Source organism: Leopardus geoffroyi, chromosome B4 (genome assembly GCF_018350155.1).
Source record: "Leopardus geoffroyi isolate Oge1 chromosome B4, O.geoffroyi_Oge1_pat1.0, whole genome shotgun sequence".
In the NCBI taxonomy this organism is placed as follows: Eukaryota; Metazoa; Chordata; class Mammalia; order Carnivora; family Felidae; genus Leopardus; species Leopardus geoffroyi.
Window position 1 is genome coordinate 59,659,162 of NC_059341.1, and position 23,999 is coordinate 59,683,160.

Consider the following 23,999-nt stretch of genomic DNA (forward strand, 5'->3'; position numbering starts at 1 on the left):
AAACGCACAAACTGCGAGATCATGACCTGAGCTGAAGTCAAACACTTAACCAACTGAGCCACCCAAGCACCCCTCAAGTGAAACAGTCTACTTTTAACCTATGTTCTCCAACCTGTAAGGAGGAGCCGATGCCTGTCTTCTAATAGTTTCTTTTTTTTTTCTTTTTTTTTTAACGTTTATTTATTTTTGAGACAGAGAGAGAGACAGAGCATGAACAGGGGAGGAGCAGAGAGAGAGGGAGACACAGAATCTGAAACAGGCTCCAGGTTCTGAGCTGTCAGCACAGAGCCCAACGCGGGGCTCGAACTCACGGACCGTGAGATCATGACCTGAGCCGAAGTCAGATGCTTAACCGACCAAGCCACCCAGGCGCCCCTAATATTTTCTTGTATTAAGAGAGACCTCAGCTGGTATAACACTTCTGGCCTCTTCAGTCCTTTATCACTCTGGCTCCGGGAATGAGGAGCAAATTATTTGATTGGTACATTTGAGAAGAGAATAAGCAGGGCTTGCAGAGCTCAACCATTGCCATGCTCTCCTTCCTTGAGGAATGGCTACAGGAATGCATATATTCATGTCTTCTCTTCCATGCTGGAAGTTTTACAAGGGGAGACCCCCCACAGGAGGAAATGTGTCCATCTGGCCTGGGTTGATGGATAAGGCTGCATATTTCTGAGCTGCAGTATTAGGAAATCCACAGTTGCTGCACTCCTAAGCCATATTATCCCTTCCAGCCTTAATCAGTAATAAGTATGGTATTCTGATCTCCATCTGTCCTTTTCCTTGTCTATCTTTTAAGTGGCCTGCAACTGAGAACTACTTTTTAGCCGCATTGACCTTGGAAAGTTATTTTACTATAGTCATCGTTATCTACTCATATTTGTCAAGTTTTTGAGCATCTTCTGGGGCCTCTTTTGGATGTTATCATTATTTCTTAACCCGGCAGGACTGTGAATGTAAAGTGCCTAGCACAGAGCTTTGCATTCAATTAAAGTTTACCTTCCCTTGCTATTATTTTAATTTAGCCATCACTACATTTTCTTAATTCCTTCTTCCCTTTAACTTCCCCCAATAAGTTATCTTCTATCTCTCCTCAGTCTTCAACACTTTCTTATTAAGCCTGTCTCTAGACATTGACCCAATTCCACCTAAATTTTGTTCTTAAAATGTGGTCCCAGGACCAGCAGCATCAGCATCTTCTGGAAATTTGTTGGAAATGGAAACTCCCAGGCCCCGTCTCAGATTTACTGAATCAGAAACTCAGGCTGGAGCCCAACAATTTGCACTCTAACAAGCTGTCCACATGCTTCTGATGCTCATTCAAGTTTAAGAACCAGAAGCCTGGAGGCACCTGGGTGGCTCAGTTGGTTAAGTGTCCAACTTCAGCTCAGGTCATGGTCTCACAGTTTGTGGTTTCAAGCCCCATGTCAGGCTCTGTCCTGACAGCCCAGAGCCTGGAGCCTGCTTCAGATTCTGTGTCTCTCTCTCTCTGTCCCTCCCCCATTCACACTCTGTCTCTCAAAAATAAATAAACATTAAAAAAAAACTAAAAAAAAAAACAAACAAAAAACCAGAAGCTTAAATCATACTGTTGCTGTTCAGTTCCATGGCTAATCTCTTTTCTTTTTGTGCATTAGTCTCTTTCGTGATTGCCATTTTGTTTGTAATCCTTATCAAATGTTTCACACCTGAAAGCCCCATCAACATCCAAAAAGAAAAACAAAGTTTAACTATTTTTCCCTGAAATCATTTAAGATCTACAAAGTCTCTTTTATACATATTTTTTATTCACTCCTAATTATTATATCTGATTTATTGAAGATTTGGGCAACTCAGTATGTTTTAATTTAGTTTACCAGATGTTCATTTTCACAGCCACTGTATAACATAAACTACTCACAAGTCTGTAAATCTTTGCTCTGTGTTTTGTTTTTAAGGAGTAAACACAAAATCTCCTATCACAGGAAACTACAGGTAGCAGTGAAAAAAAAAATTGGTTTTCACAGTGCTGGTTTCCCAACAACTTGAAAAGCATCAAGCAATTCAATTATCCTAAAATTGCCATCCAATTTGTTTCTCTGTGGGAGAGCTAGTATTCTTATGTCATGAAGACCAGAAAATTATCTGCTTTTTGGAATATGTGCATCTTTTTCTTCCTAATTTTGCTAAATCTCTGAAAGAATATTTAGGGGCAGCAAGGATGGGCGGGGGGGGGAAAGGTTGGTTGGGGCCAGGGGGAAAAGGAGGAGGTGAAATGGGAGCTCACAAAAAGGTGTTTTTCATTTCAAATGACCCCAAAATATCATTATTTACTTTGTTAAATATACTTTGAAATTACCCTTTGGTAAACTTAATCTAATGCTTAGGTCCTTCAAATAATTGATTGGTTCAGGTATTTATTAACTTCTCTCCCACCAGTCCTCAAAAGTTTATGCAAATTAATTTTCAATCAACAAAATTTGTAGACATCCATGATTTTATAATAAATTAGCATTAATGTGTAACATTTTGAAGAAATGTCATTCTTTCTCATGCCATTCAGTATGAGGCATTTTGTGGGGAAGCTAGTTATTCATTTAAATTGTAATGAAGAGCATTGAGTATTTATTAGTTTGTGGGAGTCTTGTTCTCAAGGGAGTATTTCACAGCTATTATTCATTCAATCTCAGTTTCCGTGGAAGGGAGGGAAGGGGAGCCCAGTGAGCCAAAGTCAATGAGATGAGTCATTGTTCAGCCCCATTCCAAAGGACTACTCTGTTTCAACCTCAGGTTCAAGTTAAGATTCTCTTAAGGACTTTCTTTGTGACCTAGTCTTATTGGCAACATCTCAGACATCACTTGTCTGGTCTCTGATCACCCTTCTAGGAGGGCCCTAAGATGCACAAGATGGAACAAGAAATATTCATAAGGAACAAGGGCTTTCCTGGGTAAAGTAGACATTCCTAGAATTCCATTTTCAGATTTCATCTGAGATCCCCACAGTACCCAATTGGCCAGATGTTCTATCTTATTTTCAACACTCCAAGATCTTAAATTTGGTGGTAGTAATGATAGGTGTCCTCCTTTCTGACTTTATCTTCATGATTGCTGACTTTTGTACCACCTTTGTCTTATACAAAGGGCACTTTGGTCTTACTTATCTCAAGTCTTTTTTTCTAATCCTAGCTGATCAAGTTCCTTCTGGTTTCCCATGATCTACGAGTCTGGACTGCAGGACAAGCCATTTCAACACTGTCTTCTTGAACACTCATTCCACCCCTTAACTTTTCTTGAGTCTTCCACATTAATAGCAGCTCCTGATCATCTCAACTTTCTTTCCCCACTCTATACCTAAGCTGCCAAACTTTGGGGAAAGATTATGAAACCATATCAAATAGTTTTTTCTCAGCAGTTCTTTCAGACCCTCCAGTGGACTTTATATAGCTTCATGCAAGACAGTTATTGGTTTATCCTCCTGAAAAGTCCCATCATAATCCCAGCTCCCTGATTCTATGTAGGTGACCTTGCCACTTGTCATTACATCCTTTTCTGCCTCCTCCTTCAAATTTTCTTTGTGCTTCCACTCTTTTCTTTCTTCCTTATTGCTTCATAGGGAGTTTGGCTCTTTCTATATTCAACTCAGTCATCAGTTCAGCCTTTCCTCCATTCCTTTTCCTGGCATTTGCTCAGTTCCGTCCTTGTCTCTGTCTCCTCTTTTCATCTCTCTCCTAGATGCTTTTGTTAGGCCTACAAACACTCTGCAGTACTTTCCTATGAATAACAATGAACAAGCAAGCAAACAAAAGTCAACTTCCCTTGGTTTTACAACCCCTTCAGATTGTTATCTTCTTGGTTTCCTTTCCAAGGTAAATCTGTTTGCTCCTGGACCTCCTGAAAACTGGTTAATGCCACATTGTTTAATAAAAATTGCTTTCTTAGAGACCACCATGATCTCTAATCACCATATCCAATGAATTGATTTATTATTCAGTTTACCTTATCCTCTGACATGTCTGCTCTTACCAACTTATCTTGAACTCACTCCATAGCTTGGCTTCCAGAAGACATACCATGCACTATTTGTGCCTTCCTTGCTTTCTTCAAGGATTCCAATTCCTTCCTCTCCCAACTCATCAAAAATGATCTTCTCTAGACCTCTTTAATGTCTTCCTTGACTTCATCAACTTCCTTCCACCTTTCAAACTACTGCTTCTTGTGGATCATTCCAAAATCTAAATCCAACTGCCACTGGACATTTCTACCTTGGATATTCTGGAGAAAGGCTTGGCAAAACGTTTTCTATAAAGGATAGAGAGTATATATGTCAGCCTCCACAGGCCATATGCTCTCTTTTATGACAACTAAACTGTTGTTGGTGCGTCTGAAAGCAGCCACAACACATAAATGATTATGTTTCAATAAAACTTTATTTATGGACACTGATATTTGAATTTCATATATTTTTAATGTGTTATAAAATATTACTCTTCTTTGGATTAAAAAAATTAAAAATGGAAAAGTCATTCTCAGCTCTTAAAAAGACAGGCAGCATGCTGGATTTGGCCCTCTGACTGTACTTTACTGACCCCTGTTTTAGAGGCATTCCCATAGTCACATGCTCCTCAGCCTTATACTACTCTTTCCCATTGTTGACAGTATTTCCTCTTTAAAAATGTCTTTATTTTTATTTTAAACTAAAGGGCTTTATGCTGCGTAATATCTGCAAGTACAGACTTCCTTTAGAGTGGGCTTGGGGAAAACAAGTATGGATACAGTATTCTTATTTCAGAAACGAAGTTGAGACCCAGCTTGGATTGTCATAGAGTTAAGTAGTACTAAAGCCACCATTAGAACTCAGTTCTCCAGACTTTTTGGACCAAGCCTCTACATACCTTGTCACACAGCAGTCAATTGCCTAGAATGTATGGTTTATATCTTCCAATACAGAAATAGAAAACTTATCAAGGTTCTTTTCAGATCTACAATCCGTATTATACTGCATCCCGTCACCCTCCCCCCACCACTCCATAAAACGTGTTCTTTTTTTTTGTCAGTCTGATGGCTCATTATGATGTTTCTACCCAGCTTGGTCAGACAGCCAGGAACTGATGGAAGAGGGGCAATGATATTTACTAAAGCAAAGTTCTGCAGATGTCAGTATAAGGCTGAAGTAGAAATCTTCATAAATGTAATGAAGATCTACATAACAACTATCATAATTTTGGTACTGGCAGAGTGTTAAAGCTGAGTATTGTATTTGAAAAAAAAAGCAAGATGCATTTGCTACTAGAGAGAATGGATGATGTTCCTATAGCTCATGCCTATTTTATCCTCTTGAATATTATTTTCTCAGAACTTAGGGTTCTGGGTTTTACTAAGAGTACTGTAATACTGAGTTTTTATAAGTTTTATGAGATCATAGATTCTTCTGTAATCTCTTTTCCTACCTCTTCAATTTTAGGATTGAGAGAAATGAATTCACCCTTCCATCATTCAGAGTCCACATGTTTGTTTTTTAGCCATGGGCCAATTTGGCACTATTTATTTTAACTTTCATATTTTCTATTATTTTGTTAACAACTATTCTGATGGAAGAACTTTACAAAAAAACCTAAATTATAATTAATTGTTTTGTGAGGAAAACAGAGCAAACCACCAAATGCACAAACAAAAATATTCAGCAAAGAAGCACCATTAGTATAATACCAATTGTAGGTATAAAAAACAAACCATGAACAGGTGTGTGCGATTCTACCCTCTGTCCAATTTATTTATTTATTTGGAAAGTTGATGATGTTAACCTCGCTTTATGCTGTTTTTCATTATTGTATTACAGAGTGAACCCTGAAGAATCTTGTTTTTTAGGAATACATTTGATCATAAGCAGAATTTGGCCCTAATTAAAACGGGATTATCACAGGATACTATATCAAAGAAATGTGCTTCTGAAATGGGTATTCTTTTACTTATTTTCCTTTAACAGATGTAATGAAGGCCAGAACATACTACTCCTTTCAAATAACAATTCCTTGGAAAATATATCTGACTTTGGTAAACAGATTTTTATGTCTGAATGGAAGATTAAGTTAGCCTTATTAACATATTAATGTATACAGAAATTCACTAACAGAATCAAAGGAAAAACAGTTGAAAATGTCTAGAGCTTTGTTTTCTGAAGAAAATGATTTTTTGCTTATATAGTTTGATTATTCTCCATATTGAGGTAAAAGACTTTACAACAGACATCTTGTAAAATAATTTCTGTAGTAGTATTATAGAGTAGGCTAAGTCACTGTAAGAAAGAAAGCCCCCAAACTCAGTGGTTCAAAGAACAATGAAGTTTATTTGTCTCCCAGTTAACAGTGCAAGATAAGCATTCCAGCTTGGTGGGCAGCTCTGCTCCAGTCAGTCGTTGGAGACCAAGGCTGGCAGCAGCTCTGCCATCAACAGTTGGCTTGCGGGGCTGGTCTGGTCGTCGCCATTCCAGCTGACTAAACAGGGGAAAGCCAGGGAGTCTCCAGCCAGGGATATCCTCTTAAGCAGATAAAGTAGAAGTTCCTTAAATCACTTGTACTCATATTCCATTGGCAAGTATCCAGTCACACAGCCACACAGAGCTACAAGGGAGACTCTCCACCAGGAAGAGGGGAAGAACAGAAGCGGCAGGCAACTGCAGCCCCATAGACTCTCTGATTGTTAAAAATTATGTAAAAAACAACACTGTACATTGCAAGGCCTCCAGAATGTTACACAAACATAAAAGAATATAACAAACACATTTTTTTTTCTATTATGAGAATATTCAACAAGGTAAAAACCAAGGCAGGTCCCTCTGATTTTATGTTACCACATCAAAAAGATTTTTGTTATCAAACACACAGAGGAAATACCCAACTTAAAATAAATCATGTTCTAAAAGCTGGGAATTCATTTTCTCAAAGAAACAATGTTCTAAAAATGGCCAGGTTCCAAAATTATTTCAAAGGGGCTCATTTACCTCCTGTGGTATATCTGTAGTGAAAAGTAGTGGAAGACAATACTGCCCTGTGGCACTCAAAATGGAATGTTAGCTAAAAATAATTTTTAAAAATATTTTTAATAAGGAAATTAAGTTTAAGTAGAGAAGGATGTGGTGGGAAGTGGGAAATGAACACTTTCATGTAAAGTCAAAGTGAACTTTCAAAAGTGTTCTGGTAGTGGCTCTTTAGTTTGATTTTCCTCCAAAGTTTACCTCAAGCAAAATGAATGTGTTTATCAGTCATGCATACAGGTAGATTTTTGGAAGAAAATGGGAGAAAGAAAATACTAAACAGGTGTAGGAGGACAGTGTTCTGTAAAGTAATCAGGTGAGAGTTGGGAAGGGAGGTAAAGTCTCATGTCTCCACATCTACAGGAATACATCAAGAAAGAGATAAGCAGAGGGAAAGACAAAATTGAGGAAGAGGAATGAACACAGACATATGCAGGATCTCTCCGGAGGAAGGATGAGAACAACTTGGGATAGAGTTTTCTCTGGTCCAACCTCCAGGAATTTGCTTACTTACTGCAAAGAAGGTCTCAGGTTTGGAGAGGCAGTGTATAAGCGACAGAGTGTGGAAAAAGAATGTCCACAGGCTGAGAGGAATTTAGGGAGTAACTGACTTCTATTTCAGTTTTCTTTAATTGGCACAAGGAAAGTTCATAATTTAAAATCAAGAAAAGGAAAACCTATCAAAATGTGTATCAGAAGAATCTTCATGGCAGAAAAGACACATCTGAACAGGACCCTTACAAATATACCTAGTATAAGCCTCTTTGTGTCTTTCAAGTACACATTTGTTTTGTTTTGGGATAGCTGTTCTATTCCTGTACAACTTAATAGTTCCCCTATTGCTTATAATATGACCTCTGAAGATGCTTGATTTTAAGTAAAAAGGCAATTTCAGACAACTTTATCTGGGGTAAGTCCTGTGTCTTAAATACAGTGAAGGGCTGTTCTCTGTGAGCCTGATTGACTGCTCAAAGCCCATTGATTGCAGAACTCACCAAGAGACACTGGTTTCTCTCACTTGACAACTGCACGTACTATAATCAGAAAGACATGACATTGAGCTCCTCCAAAAAGCCCAAGCCTCAAATTGTTTTTGAACAGTACTTGTTCTAACAGTGGCATCAGCAACAATGAACCATCACCATGGGCATCAGGAGCCCAGCCATTGAAGCCTGAACATGGAACAAAGATTTCTTTAACTTCTGAAAATGAAAGCACACTTTGAAAATAAACATAGATTCTCAAATTGGTTGCAAACTATTCAATCAAATGGTTTTTTTTGTGGTTTCAGAGAATATTAATACAATCTTTAACATGCTGGCACAATTTTGCTCACAAATTTCTCTTATTCCAGCCTGCTGCTGCATTAACTATTTTGCAGAGGGATACAGGTTGACAAAACAAGGGACAGAAATGACGGGGGGGGGGTTAAATACAAAATGTTTGTTTGCATTCTGCCTGGAGTCTTAACTTTGAGCCTAATTAGCTGCATTATCTTGAGCAGGTCCCTAGACATCTCTGGATTTGATTCCTCACCTGGAAATTGAAGGGATTGGATGAGATGAGCTCTAAAATCCCTTCCAGCTCGACAGGCTGTAATTCAAATTTATTCAGCTTCAGTTGTGCCATGACAGGGAACTTTACTGGCAGTCTTGAATTACTTAAAGATAGAGCACACTGCTTCATGCCTATGCAATACTGCTCTGAACAGATCGCTCACAGCTGCTCTGCTTTCTTCTGCTGGAGGCTGCTTGGATGGGGGTGAGTCTATGAAATTCTGTGCCCAGCTCTAAAAAGTTTTTAAAAAGCTGCCATGTGACTCTTAAGATTTTCCGATTCAACCTGACTACCCTAAGCCAACTTTACAAAGTGACAAACAGGCATTCAAAATCAACACTAAGAAAAGCCTTCAAATGTTACCCTCCCGCTCAGCCTCTGCCTTGCCACACAGAACTCTCACTCACAACAATAACGTCAGGTCTAGGCTCAGATTTTAAATAAAAGACTGATTTAAAAAAAGAAAAGCAATGACATTTCAGAGGCCTGGTTTTCCAGTATTTTCATTTGCTATAGTTACGTTCTCGGTAAGGATGTTTATCAGTAGGATGGACCAAAAACAAAATAAGTATAGGAAGAAACTTTTCTTCTAATATTCACCCACCTGGGGGCTAAAATCTGCAGCTGGTACTGGTCCTCATTTCTGATTCATCACCAGGGCATCAGGTCTTCTCTTTTCCACTCTTGAGAGGCTAGGTTTCTGGTCTCACACCTGAGTCCTTATCCCACCATAAGACCATCATGTGAGAGAACATCTCATTGTACAGTCAGGCCTCCAACCCCAAACTTCTGGTTTCAGTAGAAAGATTAAGCATAATAGCGAACTTGAACTGCAGCCTATGCTAGGTCAGACACAGTTAACCATTCAACCACTCTATTTGATAAATATTAATTACGGTCATCTCTTTTTACACATGCAGAAACTGAGACCCAAACAGATTAAATAAATTGCCCTAAAACAGCACCACCATCCTGATTCTAATGCTGATCCACACACTTCTCAGTTTGCCTGAAGCATCTATAGTGCTCAGTTCTCTTGCCTTCAAAAGGGGGGTTATGATAGCCAGGAAGAAAACGAGTTAAAACAGACAAACAGCATTAGAAGGCTTCAACATGTTTCATTCTCAAATATTCTATCATATCTTATAACTGTCCTCACTCAGTCAGACTCAAGTATCTGAAGAGAGTTCTGAAAAGTGCATTTATATACCTAACAAAAAAGACTCACGCAGGCACTTCTTACCTGCATAGTAACTACTGAACTGTCTGGTGGAGAGTAGGTTTAAAAGCAGAGAAAAGAGCTCCAGGATGTTGTCCATGGCCTATGAGGATTATAATTCAGTACCTAAAGCCTTTCAAAGGTCTTCCAAACCTGTTACTTCCCAATGCATCTTCTTTCCTGCCTATATTAAATTTGGGAATCATCTATCTATAGGCTACTTTCAATCTTAGAAATTTGAATTTTAATCATTCATGTGAATTCTGCACTATCTCTAAAATATATCCTAAGGATGTCCTTGAGCTCTCACAGTAAAACAGTTATGTGCAAAACAGTCTCTCTTCCAAATCACCACTTCCTTTTCCAACTTCAGCCTACTAGAAAGAAGTGATTAATTAAAATCACCTGCTTTGAATGATGATGCCACAGGGTCTCCACTGGTTTCCTTTGTTGCACAGCACCCTGGAATGGGTGTTAATTGCCCAGGTATGGAATTTTAACTCCCATATTTCATTTTGTCTTGTTTTGCTTATTTTTACTTGATCTTTCTTTTTTCTTTTCTCTTTTCTTTTTTTTCCCTTTCCTTTCCTTTCTTTTTCTTTCCTTTTTCTTCTTTCATTTATTTTTTTAATTTACATCCAAGTTAGCATATAGCGCAACAATGATTTCAGGAATAGATTCCTTAATGCCCCTTACCCATTTAGCCCATCTCCCTTTCCACAACCCCTCCAGTAACCCTCTGTTTATTCTCCATACTTAAGAGTCTCTCATGTTTTGTCCCTCTCCGTTTTTATATGATTTTTGCTTCCCTTCCCTTGTGTTCATCTGTTTTGTATCTTAAAGTCCTCATATGAGTAAAGTCATATGATTTTTTGTCTTTCTCTAATTTCACCTAGCATAATACCCTCTAGTTCCATCCACGTAGTTGCAAATGGCAAGATTTCATTCTTTTTGATTGCCAATACTCCACTGTATATGTGTGTGTGTGTGTATATATATGTGCGTATATATATACATATATATATATGTAGAAGTTGTGGTATCCATTCATCCATCGATGGACATTTGGGCTCTTTCCATACTTTCGCTATTGTTGATAGTGCTGCTATAAACATGGGGGTGCAAGTGTCCCTTTGAAATAGTATACCTGTATCCCTTGGATAAATATCTAGTAGTGCAATTGCTGGGTCATAAGATAGTTCTATTTTTAGTTTTTTGAGGAACCTCCATACTGTTTTCCAGACTGGATGGCTCCCACCAGCAGTGCAAAAGAGATCCTCTTTCTCTGCATCCTCGCCAACATCTGTCGTTGCCTGAGTTGTTAATGTTAGCCATTCTGACAGGTGTGAGGTGGTATCTCAGTGTGGTTTTGATTTGTATTTCCCAGATGATGAGTGATTTGAGCATGTTTTCATGTGTCGGTTGGCCATCTGGACGTCTTCTTTGGAGAAGTGTCTATTCATGTCTTTTGCCCATTTCTTCACTGGATTATTTGTTTGTTGGGTGTTGAGTTTGATAAGTTCTTTATAGATTTTGGATACTAACCTTTTATCCAATATGTCGTTTGCAAATATCTTCTCCCATTCTGTCGGTTGCCTTTTAGTTTTGCTGATTGTTTCCTTCGCTGTGCAGAAGCTTTTTACTTTGATGAGGTCCCAGTAGTTCATTTTTGCTTTTGTTTCTCTTGCCTCCAGAGACGTGTTGAGTAGGAAATTGCTGCGGGAAAGATCAAAGAGGTTTCTGCCTGCTTTCTCCTCAAGGATTTTGATGGCTTCCTGTCTTACATTTAGGTCTTTCATCCATTTTGAGTTTCTTTTTGTGTATGGTGTAAGAAAGTAGTCCAGGTTCATTCTTCTGCAATGTCGCTGTCCAGTTTTCCCAGTACCACTTGCTGAAGAGACTCTTTTTTTTTTTTTTAATTTTTTTTAACATTTATTTATTTTTGAGACAGAGAGAGACAGAGCATGAACGGGGGAGAGTCAGAGAGAGAGAGGGAGACACAGAATCTGAAACAGGCTCCGGGCTCTGAGCTGTCAGCACAGAGACCGACGTGGGGCTTGAACTCACAAACCGCGAGATCATGACCTGAGCCGAAGTCGGACGCTTAACCAACTGAGCCACCCAGGCGCCCCTGAAGAGACTCTCATTCCACTGGATATTCTTTCCTGCTTTGCCAAAGATTAGTTGGCCATATATTTTGTGGGTCCATTTCTGGGTTCTCTATTCTGTTCCATTGATCTGAGTGTCTGTTTTTGTGCCAGATTTTTTTCCTAATAACCCTCTCATTTGCTCCTGCATAAAATGACCAGACAGGCCTAGAACCCTTACCTACAAAGACCCCCCCGCCACAGTACAATCATGATTACTCTTATTACAAGAGAAGAGAGACTGACATGTTACTCCATCTTTGATCAATTTTTGACACTTGGGTTCTAGTACATACTTTTTTGTTTTAACCAACATTTCCCTAGAGAACATAAGGTGCTAAAATTAAAACACATAAACAGAAAACAGAAAATGTCTCTGCTCTGAGGAGAAGAAAAAAGATTTCCCTTTCTTTACTCTCTGAAACTACAAAGCTGAATTGATTACTTCCATCTAGAATCACTGGATTATTGTGCAGTTTTTCTACAGTTTGACATGCTGTCATGACCCCTATTAGTACTTGGGACTTCCCAGTTTTAAGGGCAACAAGTAACATGAGGCTATTTCTTCTTAGGGTATCTACTCTTTGTTCATTTATTTCTTATAAAGCTCCAGTGGTTCATAGACCTCACAGGACAATGACTGTTTTGAAAACCAATGCTCAGAAATTGACACATAAATTGAATGCTCAGAGTGAAGTCACAGGACAAAGTAAAAACTATATAATAGAATTAGGTTGACTTGATATTATGTTTCTGGTGCAAATCTATTTTAAAGCCTCACCTAAAATTTTTTTTCTGGATTTTTTAGCTGGATTTTAAACTGCTATTTGGGTCATTATTAGAAGCAGAAACAAGCCTATTCTGCCATGTCTCCTCTCTTTCAATGGAATCAATTATTTATGATTCATATATTCAGAATGTTAGAGCTACATGTGATATTGGAGGTAATTTTGTAAGCCCTTGCTATAAGAACAATGCAGTCCCACCTGGAATGAAGTGTTTCACAATAAACACACATGGGGGATAAATAGGGAACAGAAGAGGGAAAGGGGACTCCCACTTGGCAGCCAGATCTGCCAGTCAATGCTGGGGTTCCAAAAACCATTGGCAGCTCATACTTCTATCTTACAGAGGTCCCAGAAAGTAAAAGGACTTGCCCAGGGTGACAAAGCTGATTTAAGCAGTAGAACTAGCACTCACTGGGTCATTTCCTAGGATGGTCCTTTACCTAGTAAAAGACACATACAACCAGGAATGCCCTTTAAAATGCACATGGTTACCTTAGTCATGGTTATCTGTGGGTTATTTTCCCGATTTGCTTATATATTGACTTGGAAACTTATCAATCTTAAAGTAGTATGCTAACTTATTTTGCTAGATAAACAGTACATGATGAGGAGGTTTTAATGCTGTGGGGTCTGCCCAATCTTCACTCCCCACCCATTCTCTTCAGCACATTCTGGATGAAAGGAACCTGCTTAACCTAGATCTCAATTTGTGATTCCATTCTGATCTTTTCACCTTGAATTTGTGCCAATTCTACGCTTAATTCTCTCTGCTATTTTTAATTCTTGCCCACTCTTCGATTACATATTGTACGGGTAAAGACTATAGATTTTGAAGCCATACTTCCTGGGTCTGAACCCCAGCTATGCCATTATCCAACAATGGAATCTTGGGTATATTACTTAATCTCTCTCTGCTTTGACTTCCTAATCTACAAAATGGGTGTAATAATAGTACCTACCTGATAAAGTTGTAGTATTAAAGAAAAGTTAATATATGAGAAGCATTTAGAACAGTGCCTGGCACAGAGTATCCTGAAACAATAAATTATAGTTATTGGCTTTGCTGGAAGTACCTTCTCACCTAAGTGCCTGCAGATAATAACACCACTTACATAACCAGGCACTGTGCTGAATGTTGTACACACACTATTCTAGTTAATCACAATAACTCTTTTTGTGCTACTACTATCATTCTCTCCTCTCCTATCTCTTATTTTTTTTTAATTTTTATTTATTTATTTTTGAGATAAGAAAACTAAGGTCCAAGACCTTGAACAACGTGACTATGGTCACCCAGGTAATAAGAAGCAGTTAGGACTTGAACCTAAGATGTCTTGGCATCTTTCCAAAATCTCTGAGAAAAGGGCATTAGAGTTCTTTTAAAGTTCTTTTATTTAAATGGATTGACTTGCCACCCATACAGGTCAGGAAGACTGGGATCTCCAGGAGGAAGGGAAGAGTCTCTCTTAGAAAATGTCAGGCATGGGATGATTATACCATTGATGTCTTAACCAGCCCCACCTCCTACCTTCCACTGTGCCATACAGCATCTACATGGACTGTACTTCCAGAGGCCAACCCCAACCCCTAGCTTATTTTAGTATTAGGAAATGTTCTGATTCAAGCCAAAGTGGGAGTATTTACAATTTCAAAATCAGTAGTTCTTCGAGTCATTTATTTCCACCCCAGTAATGTCTCTTCCGTTCCCAGATTAGCAAAAAAATTATGATTTTCCTTCTTTCCTTCAGAGCCTATAGTAGCCAGTATTTTCCTACTCCTGCTCCAAACTGACATATTCTCAGTTGTCAACATATCTTTCATTAGTCTAAAATGGTGTCTTCAGTGGAAGGTAGGGCCAGGAGAGGGAAGAGTGGGGATAAAGGGCCAGGAGGGAAGAGAAAGAAGTCCCTGAGTTTTCTAGAGGAACAGTATGCACTGCCTTGTCTCTCTTCCTGTACCACCTGCTCACTCCTGTATCTCCTCTGGAGTTGTCTACTTACACTCCCACACTGCATCCCAGAACCTTCACCAAGCACTTCCTAAAACAGCTCTGGGTGCTCCCTTGAAATGCAAGTGAATCAAATACATGGGCTTGTTTTTCCCAAAGACCCACCTGTAGCACCCATGCTGGGCTTGGCTCATTGGGCTAATCTAGAAAGGAGAGAGCATGGGAAGGATTTTTATTCCCTTTCCCCATACCTACCATCGTAGTTAGCTGTCAAACTATTAAAAAATGTCAGAGAAGCTGAAGTTGGATGTTTGTTATACAAGGAATGGTGGAAGAGCTGTTTGGAGAAAGTTAAGTAGGGCTCTGGAGGAGGTCAAGGGATATAGAAATCCTGGTGGGCAGCAACAGGATTGATAGAGGAAAGATAAGCAGGTACATATGTTTTCGGGACCACTGGAAGAAAAGAAAGGGGGAGACTGGCAAGTTGACCTCAGATATAAGCCTTAACCCAAGAGTCCCCTACTGCCATCCCAGCCTCTCTGGATTGATCCTAAATTTTTCTAACATCCTTAGTTCCTTCCCTGCTGGGCACCTTGCCTCAGTCCCTGAAGCTGCCATTACTACCACTGCTTGACACAAAGGGTAAGTGAGAGGAGAGCCCATGCCAGGAAAGAAGGTATGCTCCTTGCATCCTTAGTTGTGCTCTGAACGTTTTTCCTTTAGAAACAAGGTCATACATGTTGTTTCACCTCTGTAGTGCTTTTAGTAGTATGCTTCAGTTGTTATGGGATCATTAAGGGTTGTTCTGGGCCTCTAACCTATATATGACATGTAGTGGATACTCTTGGTGCCCTGCCCAGATCCCCTTCTTGGACTGGTACTTGCATCCCTAGCTACTGTGTAAGTGTTGGCTGCTAGTAGTTGCCCTCCTCTCAGAGATTACCTTTGGGAGAACAGAAAGTGCCTTGCCTTGGGAGTTACCACCAACCTTCCGCTAATGAGTAACTGATAATGGGGTGCAAAAGGCCAGCTTCCTGCCCCAAGTGGCCAACTCTGTGGCACAATTCCTTCTTTAGATTCCCCATAGAATCAGGCTGAAGCTGGTCTCCAGCTGAGACCATATCCTTACTTAGCTTTATTCCCCCCACACCATGCAACCTCCCTCACATCCCCTCTCCTGAGACATGCTCCCAATAATTCACTTGCACCAGAATCCCTGTCTCAGGCTCCACTTATGTAACCCTACCTCAGATACATACTTATTCCATGTATTTATTGGAGGTCCTTTATTGGCACCAGAATAATACATCTCTGGGAAAACCAAAAATAAAATAAGGAGCAACTTAACAGGACCCTAAACCAAATCTGGACATATAACCCAACTCAATTTATACTATTTCTAGGCCTACACCTAATATCTGCTCTCTTGTAGACACTAACAGACCACATTCTATCAAATCCAAACTGAAGACTTATTTATTCATACTCTGCTTTTTCTCTTACTATAGAACATTAATTTTTATACCTATTTTAAAAATTAGCTATGTAGCATTTATTATTAACCAATACGCTTGTTGTAATTCTTAAAAATGTGGCTGGATGATTTTAAGTTAATTTGTAATGATTATTCTTGCTGTGATCATATAAATCTTACACTTTTAATCACTTGTTGGGTTTTTTCTTCCCATGAACTATAAGTTCTGGATTGTGGATGGTTGGGTCCCAGATTAGCAGGTTCTGGTTAATCTAGCAGTGTTATAAAACAGATCAAATTTCCACCTTGCAATTAATAAAAATATAATTAAATATATGCAGGCAAAGCAGAAGATAATTTAATCTTTCTGCTATGATTCAGAAGTCATTTTAGGGTCATCATTATATACCTCAATTATAGTATTGCATAAGTATAGGAAGAGTGGTGAGTAGTATTCAGTTTGAAAGAAGTCCAGACAGACCAGATTTTACTTCATGTATTTACAAAGATGCAACCTCATAACACCAGGTACTGCATTCACTGTTTTCCCCCAATATACTGATCCTAATATAGGCTCTTGTAGAGAGCCCCCTATAGTTAATCTCAGCTGATTAAATTCATTCTTCTAGCCTATAATAAAAAATATCAAGACTTTTTCATTTTCATGGGATTATCCTCTCAAAAAACTTCTACATAGGGGCGCCTGGGTGGCGCAGTCGGTTGAGCGTCCGACTTCAGCCAGGTCACGATCTCGCGGTCCGTGAGTTCGAGCCCCGCGTCGGGCTCTGGGCTGATGGCTCGGAGCCTGGAGCCTGTTTCCGATTCTGTGTCTCCCTCTCTCTCTGCCCCTCCCCCGTTCATGCTCTGTCTCTCTCTGTCCCAAAAATAAATAAACGTTGAAAAAAAAAATTAAAAAAAAAAAAAAACTTCTACATAAATAGGACCCAATCATATTTTAAATACTATTTCTGAATATATTTGCATGTATTCCTTTTGGTATAGCCAGTTACAATTCCCATTTATAGCTTATGTTGTATTTTAATTCCATACTGTACTTCATTGCTTAACAAAATAATACTGGTCATCACTCTCCTCCCCATCAAGTTATTGGAGGGTTGCTTAAGGGGTTGTTTATGACTTGGTAACTAATCTTTTTTTTTTTTTTTTTTAAAAAGAAAATATCATGAAATTAAAAATTCCTACAGATCTGAGAACTGTGCTTTGTTTCTAAAAAGCCCCTTTATGTTGGTCAAATAAATCACAATATTTACATATCTTTACCTTATTTCAGTATGTATACAGGTTTTTCATTAAAAATGGGAAAGAATACCATATTTACTTGCTTTCCATATATACATACTGAAGAGAAAAGGTGACTGTTTTCCTTTTCCTTCCAAATTTATCAGTAATAGTGATAGGCTGAATAAATGACCCCATTTGTACAAATTTTAGCATGACTTTGAGCTTCCAGGTGGTATTGATGTCACAAGATTGCTGCTGTAACTCCAGCTATATCAATCATATTCCAAGCAATCATAGGGCTTGAGTCAGCCCTGCTAGTAACTTACCACCAGGTACACAAATAAGGAGTTCCATACAATACCTCCCATCCACATACCATGGCCTTCTGCAAGGAAGGTTATGAAATGAAATTTTTCACTGGGCACAAAATCAGATTTCTGTTACTAAGAGCAAAAGGAAGAAAGGAAATGAGATAGGCAACTAGTATTACCTGCCTTATTTTCTTTTTAAGTATGTGTTTCCTTAGATGAACTGTGAGGTCATGGAAGGCTGAGATTATGTCATATTAATTTTTATAATCTCAGAACCTAGCACAATACCACAGTTTATTACATTTTTCAAAATGTTTATTAATTAAAGACAAGTATAACAGGTGAGTAAGTGGCATGAGTTTGTTCCATTTATTTTTTTTTTATTAAAAAAAAATTTTTTTTAACGTTTATTCATTTTTGAGAGACAGAGGAGAGACAGAGCATGAATGGGGAAGGGGTAGAGAGAGGGAGACACAGAATCTGAAACAGGTTCCAGGCTCTGAGCTGTTAGCACAGAGCCTGATGCCGGGCCTGAACTCACGAACCCGTGAGATCATGACCTGAGCTGAAGTCGGACGCTCAACTGACTGAGCCACCCAGGTGCCCGGAGTTTGTTCCATTTATATTGTCACTCATTCATTTAATTGTTATTTCAACTAATATTAATTGAGCTCCCAGCCTGAGCCAGGCCCTGTATCAGGCATGGGGAATACAGTGATAAATACAACATAGTCCCTGGCTTTACAAAGCAGATAGAGGTGATGTTAGGGGAGGATAGGAATGGCTCTAAAAGTAAACAGGCAATTTCGGGGCGCCTGGGTGGCTCAGTCAGTTGAACATCCGACTTTGGCTCAGGTCATCATCTCACGGTTCATGAGTTTGAGGCCCACGTTGGGCTCTGTGCTGACACCTGGGAGCCTGGAGCCTGCTTCAGATTCTGTGTCTCCCTCTCTCTCTGTCCCTCCCCTGCTCACACTCTGTCTCTCTCTCTCTCAGAAAATAAACATTAAAAAAATGTTTTTAAAGGTACACAGGCAATTTCAAGGTGATGTGGGAAAGAATAAGAAGTGGCCCTGAGCCACCATTTGAGAGGTTATGAAGCTGTAAGTAGTCTGGGTGAAATATACAGTTAGGGAAAGAAGAAGAGAAAAAGAAGGAAAGGTGGGGATAGATAATAAAAAAAATAAGTTATAATCATAAGCCCATAATTTATTCCTGCCAGCACACATACCTATTTGTTGTGACAAAATGTTTGTTTCTCCCTTAGACTTCCTCATGAAAGAATTTCCCAACACTCTGTCCTTGATGGATCTGTCTCACTGACAAGGTTCTTGGTTGGCCTAAACTGTAATCACAACTGTGTTCTATGGACCTTATCCAAGCATGGAGCAACTGTCTTCCCAGCATCCCATCTTACAGGATGATGTTCCCTGGTAGGCCAGTTTGGGAAATGTTGGTCTCGACACATGTTTCTCAAACTTGGCAATATGAGTCTACTAGACACTATAAAAAAGAGTTGCCAGGCATTTCCAGAGAAAGGGAATTATCCCCAGAAAGTGCAGATCTGAACCTGGTTTTCTGAGTGTGTTTACACCTTGGATTTCAGTTACACGAGTGACCAGGACGGATATAGGTTTAGCTGGACTAATGGGTCACCACTTCAGCAATTTTACAGTCAAATAAGTTATCCCTATGATGCTGTGACTAATAATTAAAACATTCATCTCTTCCTACAAATAATCTGGTTCAATTCAGTTTGTAACATATATGGCTAGAAATGTATCTACATCAATTCCTATTTTCTTTGCCTACCTTAGAGAAAAAGATAGCCCCTAACCATGAAGCAGAGGTCACAAGAAGAGAGACAGATTTGAAGATGATATGTATGCTATTGCCTTAAATACGGAGGAAGAGGCCACAAGCTAAGGAAATCAGATAGCATCTACAAACTAGAAAAAACAAAGCAATGGATTCTCCCCTAGAGACTCCAGATGGAACACAGCCCACACCTTGACTTTAGAATTTCTGACCTCCAGAACTGCAAGATAACACATTCTTGATTTTAGCCACTAAGTTTGTGGTAACTTTTTTAGTAGCAATAGGAAAATAATGATACACAGTAATATATCTGTAGATGGTGTCCCCCTCCCCCTTCACAAATCTTTCTTGGGATTCTCCTCTTTTCTGAATCTACCCTCTCAGATTATTTTCCTGAAAGTCAAATCTGATTATGTCACAGGGCTTAAGGTGCATGAATACTCACTGATTCTAGGTAGATTACTTTTGGGGAATATATTAGAAACCAGAAATAAGGGTTGTTTACAAAATCCTGTCAAGGACATTTGGTATGATCTCAGGAAAGCTTAACAGGGATGTGATTATAGCTAAGAAAGCTTAAAACAAATTGCACTCTACATTGAAGAAAAAATGTATTAACCATATGGGGTTGAGGTAGAGAAGAGATTTTTCTGGGTTGATTCAGGACTGGACAGAGATAAATTCACTTGACTCTGGCACCATCAGTAAGACACACGCTGGTTTGGAGGCGGGGATACTTCATCATGTACCTGGAGCCTAGTAAGTGTTTATCCTAAATATTGGTCATGGTTATACTATCACAGTCAACTTCATCCTGATTTAAATGCTAGTCATGTGAAAGTCGGTTGTCATAAGCCAGTCCACTGTTCACCTCTGGATGTGTGATAAAATTGAGGTCAGGATGCTACTGGTGACCAACAGAAACTAGATTAAGGTTCTTCTTCTACTTCCATTCCCCTTACAGAAAGATAAAAGATATGTCCTTCAGTAAGATCCTGAATCCTAGTTTAACAATAGCCACACTTCTGCCAACTATCACTCACCCCTGTTTCAAGACCTCCACCAAAAAGGGAGGACTATCAACAACAACAAAAAAGGGTGGGGGGAGGAAAGTTCAAGGAAGGAAGAGGTCAAAATTGGCAAATGCCACAAAGGGCATAACAAAATGCGGATTAAATTTTTCCATTAGATTTGGCAATTAGGTGGGTGACTGATGTTGTTCAGTGGAGTGAAAGGTTGACAAGGGAATGAGAGTTTAGGAAATGTTAACGTTAAGTCTGGAAAAGTCCTCTTGAGAAGAGGATCCATGCCCTAAGGAATCACCTTAAATAAAATTCCCTCAGGGTTTGCATTTGAATCCTAGAGAACTCTCCTTGTCCACAAATCCTCCAAATGTTTATCAGCCAAATTTGAGTCTCACTGATCTCTCTTTCTCCTCAGTTCACCTCAAAGGCAAAGGAACTAATGAGCTGTGCAATAACTAAAGGTCAAAAAACAAGAGGAAGAAACAAAAGACCTACAAACACAAACTCAAAACAAAACAAATCAGGTCTTTGGTTAAGAGAAGCTGTACCAAGTTGTGCTTCAAATTTAATATCCTTGTTTTGATTTAAAAAAAGAAAGAAAACTGTCTGGAGAATTAAAAGGGGCATTTTATAATTGGAATGTTTTCTTGTATCTCGACCATTATCTTCACTCCATCTCCCTCCAAATTAATAGCTGTTGCTGAGTTGTGGGCATGTGTGAGCACAAGCCTGGACCAAAGACTGAATTTTGTCCAGTGGCTAGAGTAATTGCATGCCATTAAAAAAAAAAAAAAAAAAAAAAAAAAAAAAGGTGGGATAGGGAGAACCACATACATATCTGCATTTCCAGATGAAAGCACTGGTTTTCTTCCTCGACTATTTGCTGTATTTAAGGGTCAGGGAGGGGGGGAGCAGTTTTCTGAATCTGAGCCCAGCTCTTTCTAAACTTGGTTACTCACGTCTGATTCATTCGCTGTGTTTTTCATCTCCTGTCTCTGTCACTGCCTGCCGCTGAGAAGGGGGTCGTTGAATCACTGCCACTCCAGATGAAAAGCAATTCAAACCCAGTCCTTGGAGGATGGAAGGTTTTGTTTTGTTTTCTTTCCTTTTTTTCTTTTTTAAGCGTCTGCAGAATAAGCCTCCTACTTTCCGACATGACCGTAGAGGGCAGTTTTACAAGTCTCACCCGGAGCTCTGGAAGATTTTGCTCCTGTGAGAGTCAGTAGGCACTGGTCACCTCACCATTTCTGGCTTTTCTGGTCCATAGGCCTCGGCGGTCGGGGGTGTGTGGTGGGGCGAGCGGCGGCGGGGCCGAGCTAGGGGCGCCGGGGTGAGCTTGGCCCGGTGGGCCCGAGCGGCTGCGCCGCGCTCCCCGCCGCTTTAAAAGCTCCCACAATGCAGCGCTGGCGTCCCAGTTCCGTTACAATGTCTCTCACGGCGCGAGTGAACCGGCAAGGAGCGGGCGGGGAAGCCGGAGAGCCGGGGCTGTAACCCGAGCGCCCGGCCGAGGGGGGCGCCCCCGCGCCGCTCCTCTCGCGCGCTCTACCCGCGGCCGAGCGAAGGGGCGGAGCCGCCCGGGTGCCCGAGCCCGGCCCGGCCCCCAGCCCGGCCCCCAGCCCAGAGGCACCGGCCGCGGGAGCTAGCCGGCCGCCAACTCCACCGTCCGGCACAACGCTCGCCGCCCCGCTCCTCGCCGAGCCTCGCTAGACCGCCCGCGGCAGCGGCGGCGGCGCTGGGGGCGGCTCCTGCGGGCGGCACAGCCGCTGCCCGCGCGCTCCCACACCGCGGCAGCTCAGCCAGGGGCGTCCACACTCACCTAGCGCTGGCCGGGAGGTGCGCCGAGAGGACGCGCCGGGAGCCGGGGCCTCCAGCCGGTGCGGGGCGTGCGGCCCGCCGAGTGCGGCGGAGGGAGGCGCGCCGGGCGGCGCGGCCGGGACAGGAGCTGGGCGGCCGCCGAGCTTCGGACGCCGTCGCGTCCTCAGCGCCCCGGCCGGCCTGGGCGGGCGGCCTGCGGGGGCGGCGCAGTTGCGAAACTGAGTAAGTATTAACTTTACTCCGCTGCTGCGATTTCTGGGCAACGTCTAGGATCCCTCCCTTCTCCTCCTGGAGCCTCGGGCTCTCCCTTCCCCGCCCCCTCACCCCTCCGTCTGCACCTTGGGTTTGTTCGCCGGTTCTACCCTGCGGCCACTGGCTCCCAGTTCCTCCGGTTCACCTTTTCCCTGTTGTGTTCGCCTTTGCGCGTTCTGCCCGCCGCGCACACGCGCCTCTGAGAAGTACAAGCTTGTGTCCTGCTTCTCTGTTTCCTCCCAGTGTCCTTGGCAGGGGAGTTTAGAGGCCACTTTTGTTGGGCAGGGAAATGTATGTATGGCTTCTTTAACATTTTTCTCTCCAAATGGAAATCGGATGTTCGCTTGCCGGGTGGCGGTTTGGTGAACGCTTACTTTCTCCTCTGAAAACAGGATTGGTTTTTAGGTTTTAAAATTTTGTTTGAACGCTTAACCGTCCTCCGTCCCTATTTCCCCTTGCCGTCAACCCGTCTGGAGAGGCGAGTCCAGACGAGGGGACTTTAAAAGTAATTCCGTTTTGCAGACTAGAAACTTTGCGAGGGTTCATAGCAGAAAGCATCATAAGCTTCAACCTGAAGGGACGTGAGCTTTGAATGTGGCTCCTTGTGCGGCACTAGAGCTTACAAGCGAGTACCTGGGTTCGTAATTGAGTGTTGGCGTTGTTATTTTAGCATCCTAGAGCCGCCTGGTGTTGCTAAACCACTACTTTTTCAGCATCAAATGGCATCTTGAGCAGAGCAAGCGTTGAATGTAATTACGGGTCAGCATTGCCCCTGGTCTTTAGGGACTTAGAAGAGAAATAGTTGCAGGGCACATTTCATAGCTGTGAAACCCATCAGGTTAGCTGTGTCAGTGCATCACAGCATTGCATTAAAAAGAATTCTTCCAGCCTGGTAACAGCGAGGAGGAACATTTACAAATTTTCCAGTATGATGTGGCTCAGCAATTCTTCGTTAGATCTGTTGTGTCACTAGAAAGGACCTTTAAAAAGGTTTAGAGCTCAGCTTTTCTGCCGATTGGATTAACCCCTTATTCTGGTAGAAGGCCTCAGGTAGTCCTCCCCCCCCCCCCCCCCCCCCCCCACCGTCTTTCTTTTTTTTTTTTTTTTTTTTTCTTTCATCTTTGGGTTGTCAGCAGTTGGCGATCCTGTTTTGAAGGACTAGAAAACGGGAAGCTTTTCTTAATGGATTTTCAGCATCCCGTCCTTTGCCTGGGTGAGGCAGTAGTGAATGCCAGCTAGATCTCTGCAGGGAGAGGTGCAGGTGGACACAAGAATCTGGCAGAAGGACACTGTAGTACTATCATGGGGGGGGGGTGGTTTGTGTGTTTATCTTTTAGTGGGCATATTAATGCTACTTTTTATTTATCTCCATGGGGAATCTCCCAAAACCATGA

The 23,999-nt window shown here is 41.0% G+C and overlaps 1 protein-coding gene across 12 annotated transcripts in view; it reads right to left on the minus strand.

The window, feature by feature from the left end:
* The window catches only part of LMNTD1 (lamin tail domain containing 1), a 523,246-nt gene extending 500,796 nt beyond the window's left edge, over nt 1–22,450 (minus strand). For 6 of the 12 annotated variants that reach the window (XR_006709236.1, XR_006709238.1, XR_006709237.1 and 3 more), the window contains exon 1: nt 21,498–22,089. The gene's annotated coding sequence lies outside the window, so the exon portion shown is untranslated. Of the gene's footprint in view, nt 1–21,497; nt 22,091–22,354 lie in introns of those variants that run through there. The other 6 variants (XM_045465475.1, XM_045465472.1, XM_045465468.1 and 3 more) reach the window with 4 other exon arrangements.
* Between the last annotated feature and the right edge of the window lie 1,549 nt (nt 22,451–23,999).